The sequence below is a fragment of the Macrobrachium rosenbergii genome, chromosome 21, assembly GCF_040412425.1.
Source record: "Macrobrachium rosenbergii isolate ZJJX-2024 chromosome 21, ASM4041242v1, whole genome shotgun sequence".
In the NCBI taxonomy this organism is placed as follows: domain Eukaryota; kingdom Metazoa; phylum Arthropoda; class Malacostraca; order Decapoda; family Palaemonidae; genus Macrobrachium; species Macrobrachium rosenbergii.
Window position 1 is genome coordinate 17,461,794 of NC_089761.1, and position 13,850 is coordinate 17,475,643.

General features: G+C 36.6%; 1 protein-coding gene and 1 pseudogene across 1 annotated transcript in view; one reads left to right on the top strand and one right to left on the bottom strand.

Annotated features, from left to right (window-relative positions):
* On the bottom strand, window positions 1-8,058 carry LOC136849725 (apolipoprotein D-like; annotated as a pseudogene).
* LOC136849724 (apolipoprotein D-like) overlaps window positions 2,346-13,850 on the top strand; it is a 27,479-nt gene continuing 15,974 nt past the window's right edge. Inside the window, exon 1 of the mRNA XM_067123100.1 lies at window positions 2,346-2,700. The gene's annotated coding sequence lies outside the window, so the exon portion shown is untranslated. The remainder of the gene's footprint in view (window positions 2,701-13,850) is intronic.

Consider the following 13,850-nt stretch of genomic DNA (forward strand, 5'->3'; position numbering starts at 1 on the left):
TTCAGTTTGATGCAGAATTTTAATTACATGACCTTACCTTTCTTAGTTCTACGTTTATGATGAGCTTATGTCAGTAATCAGTACCCTAAAATGGATAAATGGCTACATTTAACTAAGTCTACGATGAGACTACTTTAATGATCAAAAATCTAAAATGAAGTTTTTAATGTTACAAAGAGATGAAAATCTAGTAATAAATTACAGTAAAGACTCGGCAGCTATTCGGCTCGGACACTTGAAAAAGTGCAAAAGCAATTTCTGGAAATGTTCCATTGTCTTCTTCTAGGACGACGTCCTCAGGATTCACCTCCGCACTACGATGCGTCTGGTTGAACCCGGTCCCCTTGGAGGCCGTAGGTGTCGTCATCCACGGCAGACGTCGAATTGTCGGGCCCCTCGGTCCGGTATTTGCAGCCGCTGTGAAGGACTCTCCTGTAGTAGGCCACTTTGATGTTCGGGGTGCGAATCCTAGCCTGGGGAAGGATTCAGAAAGATCTAGTTGAAAATATATATATATATATATATATATATATATATATATATATATATATATATATATATATATATATATATATATATATATATATATATATACGAGTATGAAGGAGTGCCATGAGGCCTTTGGACTGTCTGTCATCCTTTATTTATCATATATTTTTATAGGGTTTAGGCAAATGAGTCTTATTACAGAAAGCAATTCAGTAAGCGTAATACTTTGAATCAGTTTTCAAGGATATTGTATTAAGGGAGTTTAAAACCTTTGACTTTGGGTTCCAGTTCTGAAAAATGTGGATTTGACAAAATGTTTATTCTTATTCTAGTTTCTTCTATTTTAATTATGTGAAAACTACTAAACTGATCTGAGAAGACTATTTCCATGGTTTACAATAACCACATCAGAGTGAGTAATCTAATGACTTTAATTTGCATCATCTACTGTCAACACACCTAAGAGTTATGCCCGCATAACTATACATAACAAGCTTTGTTATGTATAACTAGTCAAGAGAGACTGGGGTAGAGAGAGAGGGAGAGACAGAGAGTAACGACAGGACGCTGAAAGAATACACATTGTCTGTGTGCACGCTTCAGACCAATTAAGAGAGACAGGAAAAATGACAGACTTACCATCTGTCTGAGGTCAACCCTCAGGACTGGCGTCCGTGACAATATAAGGCCGTTCTGTTTGTGGAACACCCCTACGTTCTGACACTCGAACACTGAAGCGTAGTTCTCGTAGTCGGTATCATGCACCGTGAATTCTGTTTCTCCTGCAATTCCTGGTTTAAAAATATATATATATATATATATATATATATATATATATATATATATATATATATATATATATATATATATATATATATATATGTGTATATATATATATATATATATATATACATACATGTATGTATGTGTATGTTATATATAAATAAATATATTATATATATGTATATATATTTGTGTGTGTATCTGTGTGTAAGCATATTTATGTTGTAAAATCACTTTGCTTACAGTGGTTTTCAGACATATTTTGCAACAAGGCCTCGTTTATGTAAACTGCAATGAGCCCTGTAGTGACAATGATTAAAAATTATTTCAAACAAACACCTTTGTAAAAAGTAAAACTATATTAATTCTAGAGTATCACAAAGGTCTCTCAGTCTGGATTGTTCTTTATGAAGCAGTTCAAGAAAAAGTAAAAAAAAAAAAATGCAGAAAAATAAACAAGAGGTTCGGGTTTCTCTGGCCCACTTAAAATTCTGTGGTCCTTTGGCTGATAACCACGGTGCCTGAGTAACAGTGATAAATTATGCATAACTGCCCGTAAATTTAGATAAATAGCACTATGAAATGATAAATGTAATTAATGAAATTTATCGGTAATTTTGCATGCTTACTTGTGTGAAGTTAGGTTGGTCTGGGTAAGGTTTTATCACATGGAATAAACATGTTGTTCTTTATGCATATTTACCAATAGTTGTGTATAATTACCAGCCGAACACACTACCCAATATATTTACCGCAAGTGAATGAAATCTATCGGAAAACCCTGGTATAGGGTTTTTCTTTGGTAAATTTGTGTTGAGCTTGTCAATAGACCGAGTGGCGTAAGCTAACTCAGAAAAGACTGGAAATTTCTAAAATTTGCACAAAACTAATGTGGTTTTAATAATCACGAACGCTACTAAATTAAAATCATACTTTTTTATCGTTTGACCACACTGACAAAAAACCCAAAGCTTTACGTGAAATCTATACCAAGTTACGCATGGCTACTGTTTTTTTTTTTTTACCACGCATGCGCGTGTCAAGAATGGATGAGTATTGAGTGATTTGAGTCTTATAATCTTATTCCGCATGTGTTGTTCTGCATCGATCCAACCGACAATAAGCTATTTGAGATTATTTCAGTGAAAATAAGCATATTTTGCTTTAGTCTTTGTTAAGCCACGCGCCACATTTTCGGTCCTTTGAAAGTTGAGCCGCAAAGTTGAAGACCTGAGATTCTAAATACCATTTAATTATGTATTAAGTGAAAATATACCCGTGCGACTGTGTTTACAAACAATGTCTAGAGGGTTCCGAGCGACATTTTCGGGTGCTATGGAATTCGTTACTGTCGGCTCATTTGTAGGAAGAGCAATCGTTCCAGGCGCGAACTGAACGGTTTTAGTGATAAGAAGGATTTTGAATAAGGTAAGGCCATGTTTATGATGTCATGCTCATTGCAAGGATCCGATCAATGAGCCTGGGTTAGGTTAGGTAGGGTCAACTTCAGGATGGTTTCCTCTCGGGTGGAAGTCATGGGCAGAACTATTAGTTTTACGATGTGTCTGGATGATCCTAGCCTAATTTCAATGTGTTCATACGATCCTAGCCAACTTTTATTATGCGTTCGGTCCGGCTCGGACGAGCTTGGCCGATTCTTTCGCAAGTTTTCAGGCAAATGGCTCATAGCCTAACTTTAGTTCTTGTGTGGCAATGGTTCTAAATCGGCAGTTGCAGCCGGTCCCGGTCGTTTCGGCCGTAAGTCGCTTAGGCCGTAACATCCAAAACAATGTAAGACGTTATGTTTATGGTATTTACCGTTTTGTTTATGGTATTTACCGTTATTATTTTATGTCTTACGTACACCCCCAAGGGGCTGGTACTAAACACGGCACCCATTTTGCATGTAAACGTGCTTACGGCCTAAATGACTTACGGCCGAAAGCCCGAATGCGTTGCAGCTGCCTTCCGTAAATTAATAGAGGATTATATATATCGGATTTCAACTATATCTTGAACACACAACTAATGAAGGGTTTCCGCATCATGAACGGGACCATTTATAAGTTCTGTAAATTTAGGCTGTTTAATCATACCTTTAGTGGACATTAACAACACTCGTTAATTTGCGACAGTTTTTGGGGGAGGGTGCACATTGTGTCAGCAATGCCGAGTTCATAACAAGCCACGAAAGGGCTGTCGTGGAGAAGACGTTACTACTGTACGTAGCATTTTCAATAAAATAACAAGCGATGTGCTTATAATTTTCATTTGTTTATCCATTTATCTCCGTTGTTATTCATTTGTTACTTTCTCACACCTTGTTTTAACGAAAGGTCATTATAATTTGTGGAAGCTGACTTTACAGGTTAATGTATATGAATATTTATTCATTTTGAATAACAACGACAGTAATGATGATTTAGGCCTAATAACAACTGGTTGACAAGTAAACATTTTCTAGGCGTTGCGATGGCAGTGGGCAACAACATCATCTAAAATTTATCTGTATCACAATGAATTAAGTTCCTTTAGCGATTACGCCTCGCTACTGGTTCATTCCGCTTCCGTAATTTTTTTTTTTTTTTGCTGACATGTGACGGAAAATGGAAACGCCCTTCATAATAGCGAGCGCGGAAATGATCCTTTTTTTTTATGAAGAATGAAGGACTCGATGTTATGTTTTTGTTTTCTTAGGCTTAATGCATGACTCATATTATCAAAATATTTTTTTAGCAGTGTTGAAAATTAGTAGACTGGAGAGGAAATAGTATCTATAGATGTTTGTTGTTATCAGTCCCATTTTTCATCGCATGCGTTGTTCAGGGCATTGAGCTGCCATAATCATTATCTGGAGAAATCGTCGATTTTAGCCTCCTCCCCAACACCAAATCTCTAACCCCCTACACCTTCCACACACACACACACACACACACACACACACACACACACACACACACACACACACACCAGGACAAAACAGTGTGAAGATGAATGCTGTTCTTATTCTCCCTACAAATCCACTTGCTGCATGCTACGAGGAAAATGTTAATAAGTACTGAATTATTCATTACGATTCTGCTGTGATATCTCTGCTGCCAAAGTGTATATTGAATGCTTCAAAATACGAAAATACCCATAATCATTAGGGACCAGGCAACAGAATTCGAGTTCTTTCAGGACCTTCGGTGTCTTATATACAAATTCATCCTAGGTTTATTTGGGTTCCTAGGGACTGTTTATGGAATAAAAAGCAATGCTGGTACAAGGCACTGAAATGTTCATTTGAAAATAGTAATATTAAAGAATACAATAGATGAGTTTCCGAATTATTATTTCCGTTTTCTTTGACGTACATCCATAGAAAATGCACAAACGTCACAAGTCTACAGTATATTTAACTAAATATAAGGTTTTACTGTTTTCACATTATATTCAAGGCGTCAAGATTAGTATCATTGCTGGGATTATTCAAAATAAGCAAACATTCATATGTGGCATGGCCACCGGCCTTCTATAATAGAATAGAAGGCCAATTACGTTTTTCCATTGATAGCATTTGCCAAGTAAGTATGGTTCATGTGATATATTTACCCAGGTTTCTAAATGAAAGTAACTTTTTTTTTCTTTCTAAAACTCGACGTCCATTTGCAAAAAGAAAACGAATCAATATATTAAAAAATACTTTTATAATTATAGTATCAGCAGAATTCACACCCAGTAGGCCTGGGCTATATACGGCCCTTTTTTTTTTTTTACTGGGAGTTAAAATGACGCACATTTTCATATCTGATGTTAATTAAGATACCAGTAAGTTTTCTATTATGGCAAAATTTTAATCGTCTACACTTCTCCCCCTCCAGCCTCCGAATGTCCGAACTCTCTCTCTCTCTCTCTCTCTCTCTCTCTCTCTCTCTCTCTCTCTCTCTCTCTCTGAATTTTCCGCGCCAATACTCCATAATTAACTGCATCTTGGCATGCATTGTTTCATAAATAGTAAGGAGGACTATTCTTGCAGTTTTTACAACCCCTGATATCAGCTTTTTCCTTCAAACCTTTTGCTTTGGCAGGTGGACAAACAATCTTTCCATCCCCTCTCTAAGGTCCATTCTTTCACACAAAAAAGTTCATTTATTCTAAGAAGAAATGATATGTTAAATGCTCAATAATACTCGTGCCTACAGTAGTGCGATTACGTCACTTAAAATTTGACTACATATTTTGTATTCTCTGGATTACTGTTCAATGATTAATTTGCCAAAAAGAAACTCAACACAAAAACAAAGAAAAGGGGGAAGGAAATTTTATATAATTAAATATTAAGGGTTACAAGTGCGCAACGAAATAACTAGCTAGATCACTGAAAGATAATGTAAAAATAAGAGAATACAATGTACTATGAAAATCATTTTGGAGCAAATAAAGACTGAATGCTTAAATGAAGTCAGGGATGACGTAGTGGGCGGTAAAAAAGGGAGGTTTTCCAAGAATGAAGAAATTGTCCCAAAATATAATAAAACTTGAATCATTAAACGGTGGAAACGTCAGTAAAAAGGAGCATAGTAGTATTCATATAGCCAATACAGACATTAATGTGTGTGTAGTCAAGTCGAGCACTGCTGCATAAACAACTGTACGTGGGTAGGCTGACTATGTCAGTATATGTATATACTATAATATATATATATATATATATGTGTATATATATATGTATATATATATATATATATATATATATATATATATATATATATATATACATACATACAGAAACAGACAGAAAACAAACATTCTCTTACCAGATATGGGCCAGTAGCTCCTCATCTTGGCAGGATTCGCCTTATCGGGCTGGAGTGATTGTGCCAGTATTGAACTTGGCGTGCGAGACACCAGCCGCATGGAAGGGTCCGTTTTCCTTGTCTTCGGCGACCCTCTCCAGATGTTAGGAGATGCGTCCTCGTGATATTCCACGTCATGCACTTCTCGCCGTTGTCGAATGTCTCGACTATGTACCACAAACCAAGAAACTGTATGAGAAATATATATAGAAATATATATATATATATATATATATATATATATATATATATATATATATATATATATATATATATATATAATTTATATATCATAGGTTATCATTATTATATAAAAGATTTGAGAATTAGGAAGAAATCTTAGAGGATTCAGTCATTCTTTCAAGGCATTGGGTTCATTTGTTCTTTCTTGAAGATGTGATGAGGTTAATAATAAGCTAGAAATAATAAAGAATCGCTCATTTGGTATTACTTCAGATTCCCCCCCCTCCAAAATAACTCCTTCGGAGTCTTTTTTTTTTTCCTAAGCCCTTTCATTTATAAATAGTTTCCCCAGCAAATACTTGTAAATGGCCATCTCCCAAATAACTTCTTTGACACATTCGGCATCAGACTCACTGTTGACTTCATTCTCTTTTCCCTAAGTGTTTTTTGTGCATCACTTTTTCCCTCCTAAAATGCAGTTGTCTGACATCCCTTCTCTTTATCGAAGTCAGTCTTGTGACATCGTCGACGTTGTTTTTTTTATAGAAACTCTCTCTGGATACCCTTGTTCTTAGTTTGGCAAGTATGCCTATAATCTATAAATCAATCAATCAGTAAACCCTTGTTCTTAGTAAAAACCCGTCCTTGGATATTTTTTTTCCATCTTCAATACCCATTTTTTTTCTTCTCCTGTAGGTAGTTTTTCGACATACATCTAATTCCCTAAAATCCCCTAACTCATACCCTTCCCTAAACCCCGGTTCCATGACATACCTTACTTTGGAAATTTCTCTTGGTGTCATTTTTGCGCCAGAAATCACATTTTGGTGGCACCCCTTTACTGAAATAATACCCTCTGGACATTCTCCTGTCCCAAAGACGATTTTCTAACACCATTTCATCTTCCTAGACCTACAAGGTCTCCGAGGATGATAAAATATATACTCAGGTAGGAGATCCTAAATCCATTCCAGCCTCACCTTATCCATTGTAAAATTCTTCATAGGAGGGGCGGAAGGGCATCTCCCCCAGAAGTACTCCGCTGACGAAGCTGAGCAAATCAGCAGTGAGAACAAGGTGACGAGGAGCATCAGCATGCTGTCAGCTATGGATGGAATTGGTGAGAAAGCGGAGAAAACTGGTTAATTAACGCTGCAAATACCTTGAGTATGTATGTATGTATGTTTCTGTGTAGGTCTGTATGTCTGTCTGTATTTATATACATATGTATGTATGTATGGTAACCATTAAAGACGTGGAAGTAACAACTAACGTTTAAAGAACTTTGCCATGGTTCTTAACTGGAATTTAGACCTCAGCGTTCCAAGACATTCAAATGTTAATTAATGCGCGGGTGCAAACTGGAAAATGATGTTACTATGCAAGAGTAGTTTAGCGGAAAATTACAAATTTACCAGGTATTAACATACTCCCATTTTTTTTTTTTTTTTTTTTTTTTTTACTTTCTGACATGCGACATATTTGACTTCATGCAAATCTGGAGTGGGTGGGTTTTAGCTCTTCAATACTTACTCGAGTCGAGCTGTCCTCTTCCTTTGAGAACTAGAAGGGAACTATGGCATGCATCGGGGAAAGGAGCCCTTATATACACTCTTTCATCGCAGGAACGTATCGTCGGGGGCGTCACCAGCCGGAACAGGGATACTGATGTCCTTTCTTCATTTCCCTACTTCCTGATTCCCGCCCCCCTTCCTACCCATCCCCCAAAACCTAACCGCTTCTCTGTGACATCGAAATTTCCTTCCTGTGTCCTTCTGCAACTAAATGCGAGGGAGATCTATCCTTTCTTTGTAAGTTGGTTTTAAAATTACCCTTGACAACAAAAGGCTAGCTTGTAATTATGGAAGTAGTTCGATTGTGTATCGGAAGAAATCTTGTTTTCCTTAGAAAAATGCGTCATTTTCAGGATACGAGGTTTCCTTCAAATGTCGAGTCTTTTCTGTGACTGAAGGACGCCGTTTTTGCCTTTTAAGAAATTCATGAAGAAGAAGACACGGTTGATTGCTTTGGTTCTTGTATCTTAAGGTGCAAAAGGATTTCAGACTTCTCATAATAATAATAATAATAATAATAATAATAATAATAATAATAATAATAATAGTAAAACCCGAGTGGATCTTTTTTGTTTGACCGGCCCTGGTGGGGGCGGGGTAGGTATGGGATCGGGAGAGTAGGGGAGACATGGCACATCCACCCTCCTCCTGTAAACCTGTTTGTCTGGCCCGGATAGGCGTGAGGTAAGTAGGGGATCGGGAGGGCAGGGGAGACATAACACATCCACCCTCCTCCTGCAAACCTGTTTGTCCGCCCCGGGTGGGGGCGGGGTAGTTAGGGGGAGACATGACTTACCCACCCTCCTCCTGCAAACTTGTTTGTCTGCCCCTGGTGACGGCGGGGTAGGTGGGGGATCAGGAGGGTAGGGGAGACATGACGGGCAGCGCCTGGTTCCAGCGCAGCATAGCGCGCCCCATCAAGCTCATAATAATAATAATAATAATAATAATAATAATAATAATAATAATAATAATATGTGTTAGAGCTTCCTTTGACCGCAAACTCAATGCATAAATTGAGTAAGGCGAATCTTAAATGGTTTAGATATCAGCTTTCTCGGGTCTGATCAGGTTTTAGTCAGAACGATCATGATGTTTACTGCGTACGCTGATGTTTTGTCATCGACATTCAAGCATGCGAAAAATTAATTCATTTTTAATCACGGTGTTTTGTGTAGTACTCTAGTTTTTTTTATGTATGCCTAACCACTCATCAACCCGCCTCCTACCCCCACCCAGCTGACAGACCAAAAATAAATAATAATTGATGTTAATTTTTTGGATATTTGGATTCTATATTATACCCATATTAATATAGTGCACTGGCATTAATTATGGCTCTTTGCAGCGTCTCTTCGACCCCTGACTGCAACTACTTTCATTTCTTTTGCTGTACCTCCATTCATATTCTCTTTCTTCCGTCTTGCTATCCACCCTCTGCTAGCAATGTTTCATAGTGCAACTGCGAGATTTTCCTCCTGTTACACCTTTCAAACATTTCTGCTCTCAATATCCCTTTCAGCGCTGAATTACCTCATAGGTTCCAGCGCTAGGCCTTTGGCCTAAATTCTAGATTCCATTCCATTCCATTCTATTGTCTATTTCTGCCTCATTCATTAGCAGCCATCAGCACGAGCTGTCTATGTACCTGAATTGATATGACCGTTCAGTCTAGGCTGAAACTCGTCAGGATTCGCTTCTTTGTTGCAGTTTTTGGTGAACGATTGGCGCACTTTGGTCACATATAAAACTAGCTTGAGCAGATACGTCGATAATACGAGTTATTATTATTATTATTATTTTTTTTTTATCCCAGTCATCATATTCGACTGGGTGGTATTTACAGTGTGGGGTTCCGGGTTGCATCCTGCCTCCTTAGGAGTCCACTTTTCTCACTATGTGCACTGTTTCTAATAGCACGCTCTTCTGCATGAGTCCTGGAGCTACTTCGGCATCTAGTTTTTCCAGGTTCCTTTATTATTATTATTATTATTATTATTATTATTATTGAAAGGAAAGTGAGTAAAGCCCCGTCATTGTCTAAAATAGTACACAAAATAACTGTGTTCTGGGGAAGTTCCTTTGGTAGGGACGACACTGACATTTTGTTTCTCGTTCTAGGAACATATATGGGTGACAAATAAAACTAGCAATGCCCTCTTCCGCTTGTTCCAAAACAGGTATAACTTCAACACTATCTTCTGTTGCAAAAGCTCCGAAAATTGTCCCAAGCAAGCCAGACGGCATCTCAGTTTAAACGATCTTGGTATTCATGCGACTTTCCTGTAGGGGGTTAGTGCCATCAATGGACGTCATGTGGGGCACTGTAGGCGTTACTTGAAGTTCTTTGCAGCTTCCCTTCGGACCCTAGCTGCAACCCCTTTCACTCCTTTTACTGTACCTCTGTTCATATAATCTTTCTTTTTATCTTACTTTCCACCCCCTCCTAAAATGGTTTCATATTGCAACTACGAGGTTTTCTTCATGTTAAACCTTTAAAATCTCCTTGACTGTCAATATCCGTTTCAGTGCTGAACGACCTCATATGTCCCAGCGTTTGGCCTTTGGCCTAAATTTTATGTACCAAATCGTGTGACTTAACAAGTGCAGTACGGATTTTATAGGGACACATTATTTTGGAGAAGACCAATCCGTTCTAGAACTGCAGTTTCCGATCTTATGTGCAAACGAACTGGATTTAAATAAGTTGCACTTTTTTTCTTCCAGTAAAAGCTATTTCTCTCCAGCACAACAGCAGCTTTGATTTTTTTTTTCAAAAACTGATCACTTCTGGAGGAGGGTTTCCCAGTCTTTTGAGTAAAATAAATGTGTTATTTTTATCGAATAATGAAGGCAGTCAGTCTACACTAACACAACACGAGCTTTTCAGCGAAAATTTTGTAATTTCTAGAAAAAAACTGATAATCCGGAAAGGAATTTTTTCGTGGTTGGAAGGGCGATGGTATCGCAGAATGAGCTTAATTTGTTCGATTGTTATAAAAATCGTCACTCCCAAATAACATAATACGTAGGCCTTCTCTGAAAGACACTGATTTCTAGGAAACAAATTTTCCAGTTTATGATTTTGAATGAGTTGTTATCGATGAATCATTGCTCGTGTGTTCTTTCTGTCATTGGGGTTCATTTTCACCGTGAACTGGATCGAATCGGATCCATCTATTTGAAGAGTTCGGAAACTGGTCCAAATTCACGAAATAATTGAATTAAGAACCCATTTAATGCTGGACTGAACATCAATGGATGTTTGGAGTTGCATGATAGCTTCTATCTTCAAATTCCAGATGTTTCAGGTCGCTCTGATTTCATACATCTATTTTCTCTTTATTTTCTCCTTCCCCTTTATTTCACGTTCTGTATTTCTTTATTATGCCTCTTTTAATTAATGTTCTTCTCTTCATTGTAATTAATAACTGCTTCATCCTTTGTTACTCACCAAAGTCAATCTGTCAGTATTCTTCAACTGGTTGCTCTCTGTTCATCATTTCAGTCGTGACGCCAGCTGCTCATCTGATTCAGTCATTCTTGTTTTCTTTGTTGCTCTTTGTTCAGACACTGCTCGGAAAAATGTCATCGAATTGCGTATCAGTCGTATCAGTCTCTAGCCTTGCGCATCGAACAAGAAAAAAGGGAAATAATGGTTTCCTGTGGTTCTATACAATATAGAATTGCGACACGGGCGTATATTTCCCATAATGGAGCTTAATTATCAAGTCATTTCCTTTATTCTTTTTTTTTTACCATATATGGAGGGTAATCATGGTCATGTCCATATCTCTTGCGACATGCAGAGCCTAAATACAGTCATATCTTTATCTCTTACGACAGAGAGCATAAAAATGTAGCCACGTCCTTACCTTTTAGGATATTTGCTCTGCAAAGTACTTTTTTTCCAGGACGTAATTGTACTTGCTGGCTTCCCAGCGAGTTTTTTTTTTTTTCAAAGCCTGTGCTTGCTCATAGGCCGTACCATGAACTGTTTTTTATATATGTTTTCAGAGGTGTAAAGACAAAGACAAGCGTGACTTCTCATATGAAGGTTGGACCACATTTCGTTTGGTCAAGGATTAACAGGCACTAGAAACCTATGTTTTATATTCAGTGTATTTTAACACGAATACTACAATATAAGCCATTGAAATAGCTTTGTCAAATGAGTGAATACGCCATATTTGGCGTATAAATTGAGCTAATATTTCGTTTGGTGTTTGGTATGAGACTACACGTTCCTCGGAAAAGGTTTAGATTCTTTGAAAGTGATCCCGACTTCACCTAAATTGCACTGAAATTGCCCTTAATGGATCTGAATTAGCTAGTTACTCTACACATTCTTGACCCTGTTAAAGTTTTGTTTACGTTCTTTTGAAAGAATACCAGGCTGTTGTTGCTCAGCTTGAATGAAAGCAATCTCAGGAATAGGAGTAAAGAGATTTTAATAGAACGCAAACTAACAGCATTACTGAATTTTGAGAGAATGACAGACTTCTTGCTTAACCACGAATCAGGAAACTGAAGAAGAAAAACTAAAAAGAAAGTGATCACAAAACAACTAAGAGGAGTGTTTACTTATGGCTCGTTTACATTTGTCGTTGCTTGCACGCAAACTGAATCTACTTAGGGTACAGAGTGGAACATCACTCAAATTCCACGCTAACTGTAAAGTCGCGTTAACAACTATATAGCACAAGTAAGTAAACAAAGTCTGGGTTTATTTACATCAACTTACTCTCCATGAAAAAGTGATAAAATATTAAATAGCAGATAATTAAGTGATAGAGAATGACATCCCACATACTGTACTTACCACGAGGAGGTAACTGAAACACTGCTTGCGTCAACATAAGTATAGTGAGTTTCATCTGTATGCGTCTAATCATTTCGCCCTCCTCGGGAATCGAACCCAGGCTCTGCTGCAGATGAGTCAGGCATCAAGCGACCAATGGGCCACTTTAGCATATTATGTATTTGTATTTTTAATTCAATGGGCCACTTTTTTTATATTATGTATTTGTATTTTTATGTATATATATATATATATATATATATATATATACCTATTACATATATATGTATATATATAAAATTATATACATATACACATTATATATATATTATATATACAGTATATATATATATATATATATATATATATATATATATATATATATATATATATATATATATATATATATATATATATATATATATATATATATATATATATATATATATATATATATATATATATATATATATATATATAGTGGCTTCCTTAGGAGGTTAACCATCAGGCCCATAGCAAATAATTTTGGGATGCGGTCGCAGCTGCCATGCCTTTCTGGCCTCGATCTACCACAGTCCGATAGCAACCAGGTACATAATTTAGTGTTTTAGGTCGACAAAGAGCGTTACGGGGCTTTCCATGAAACGAATATCAAGGCGTTTTAGTACCCTTCCTGTGAGGTCAACCTCATATATATATATATATATATATATATATATATATATATATATATATATATATATATATATATATATATATATATATATATAAATATATACATATATATGTATATATGTATATATAATATATATATGTATAATATACATATACAGTATATATACATATATATATATATATATATATATATATATATATATATATATATATATATATATATATATGTATATATAATATGGTTGCGTGTGTGGTTGTGAGTACAGTAACGTTCAAATAACGAGCCTTGTGTAGGGCTCCCTTGAACTTTATGGGCCAAAATTCTCTGCAATAATGCAAACTTCCTGTTGGGCTTTTTGTACTCAGTTCGATTAGGATGATTCATGAAATGCTAGTCACCTAGAGTAGTATTTCTGGACAGCCAATCAGGTTTACGAGTAATATTTTTCTCTCTTGTATATAATTTTCCTTTTGGTTCACTGTTCTGACCAGAAAGAGCCGACCATG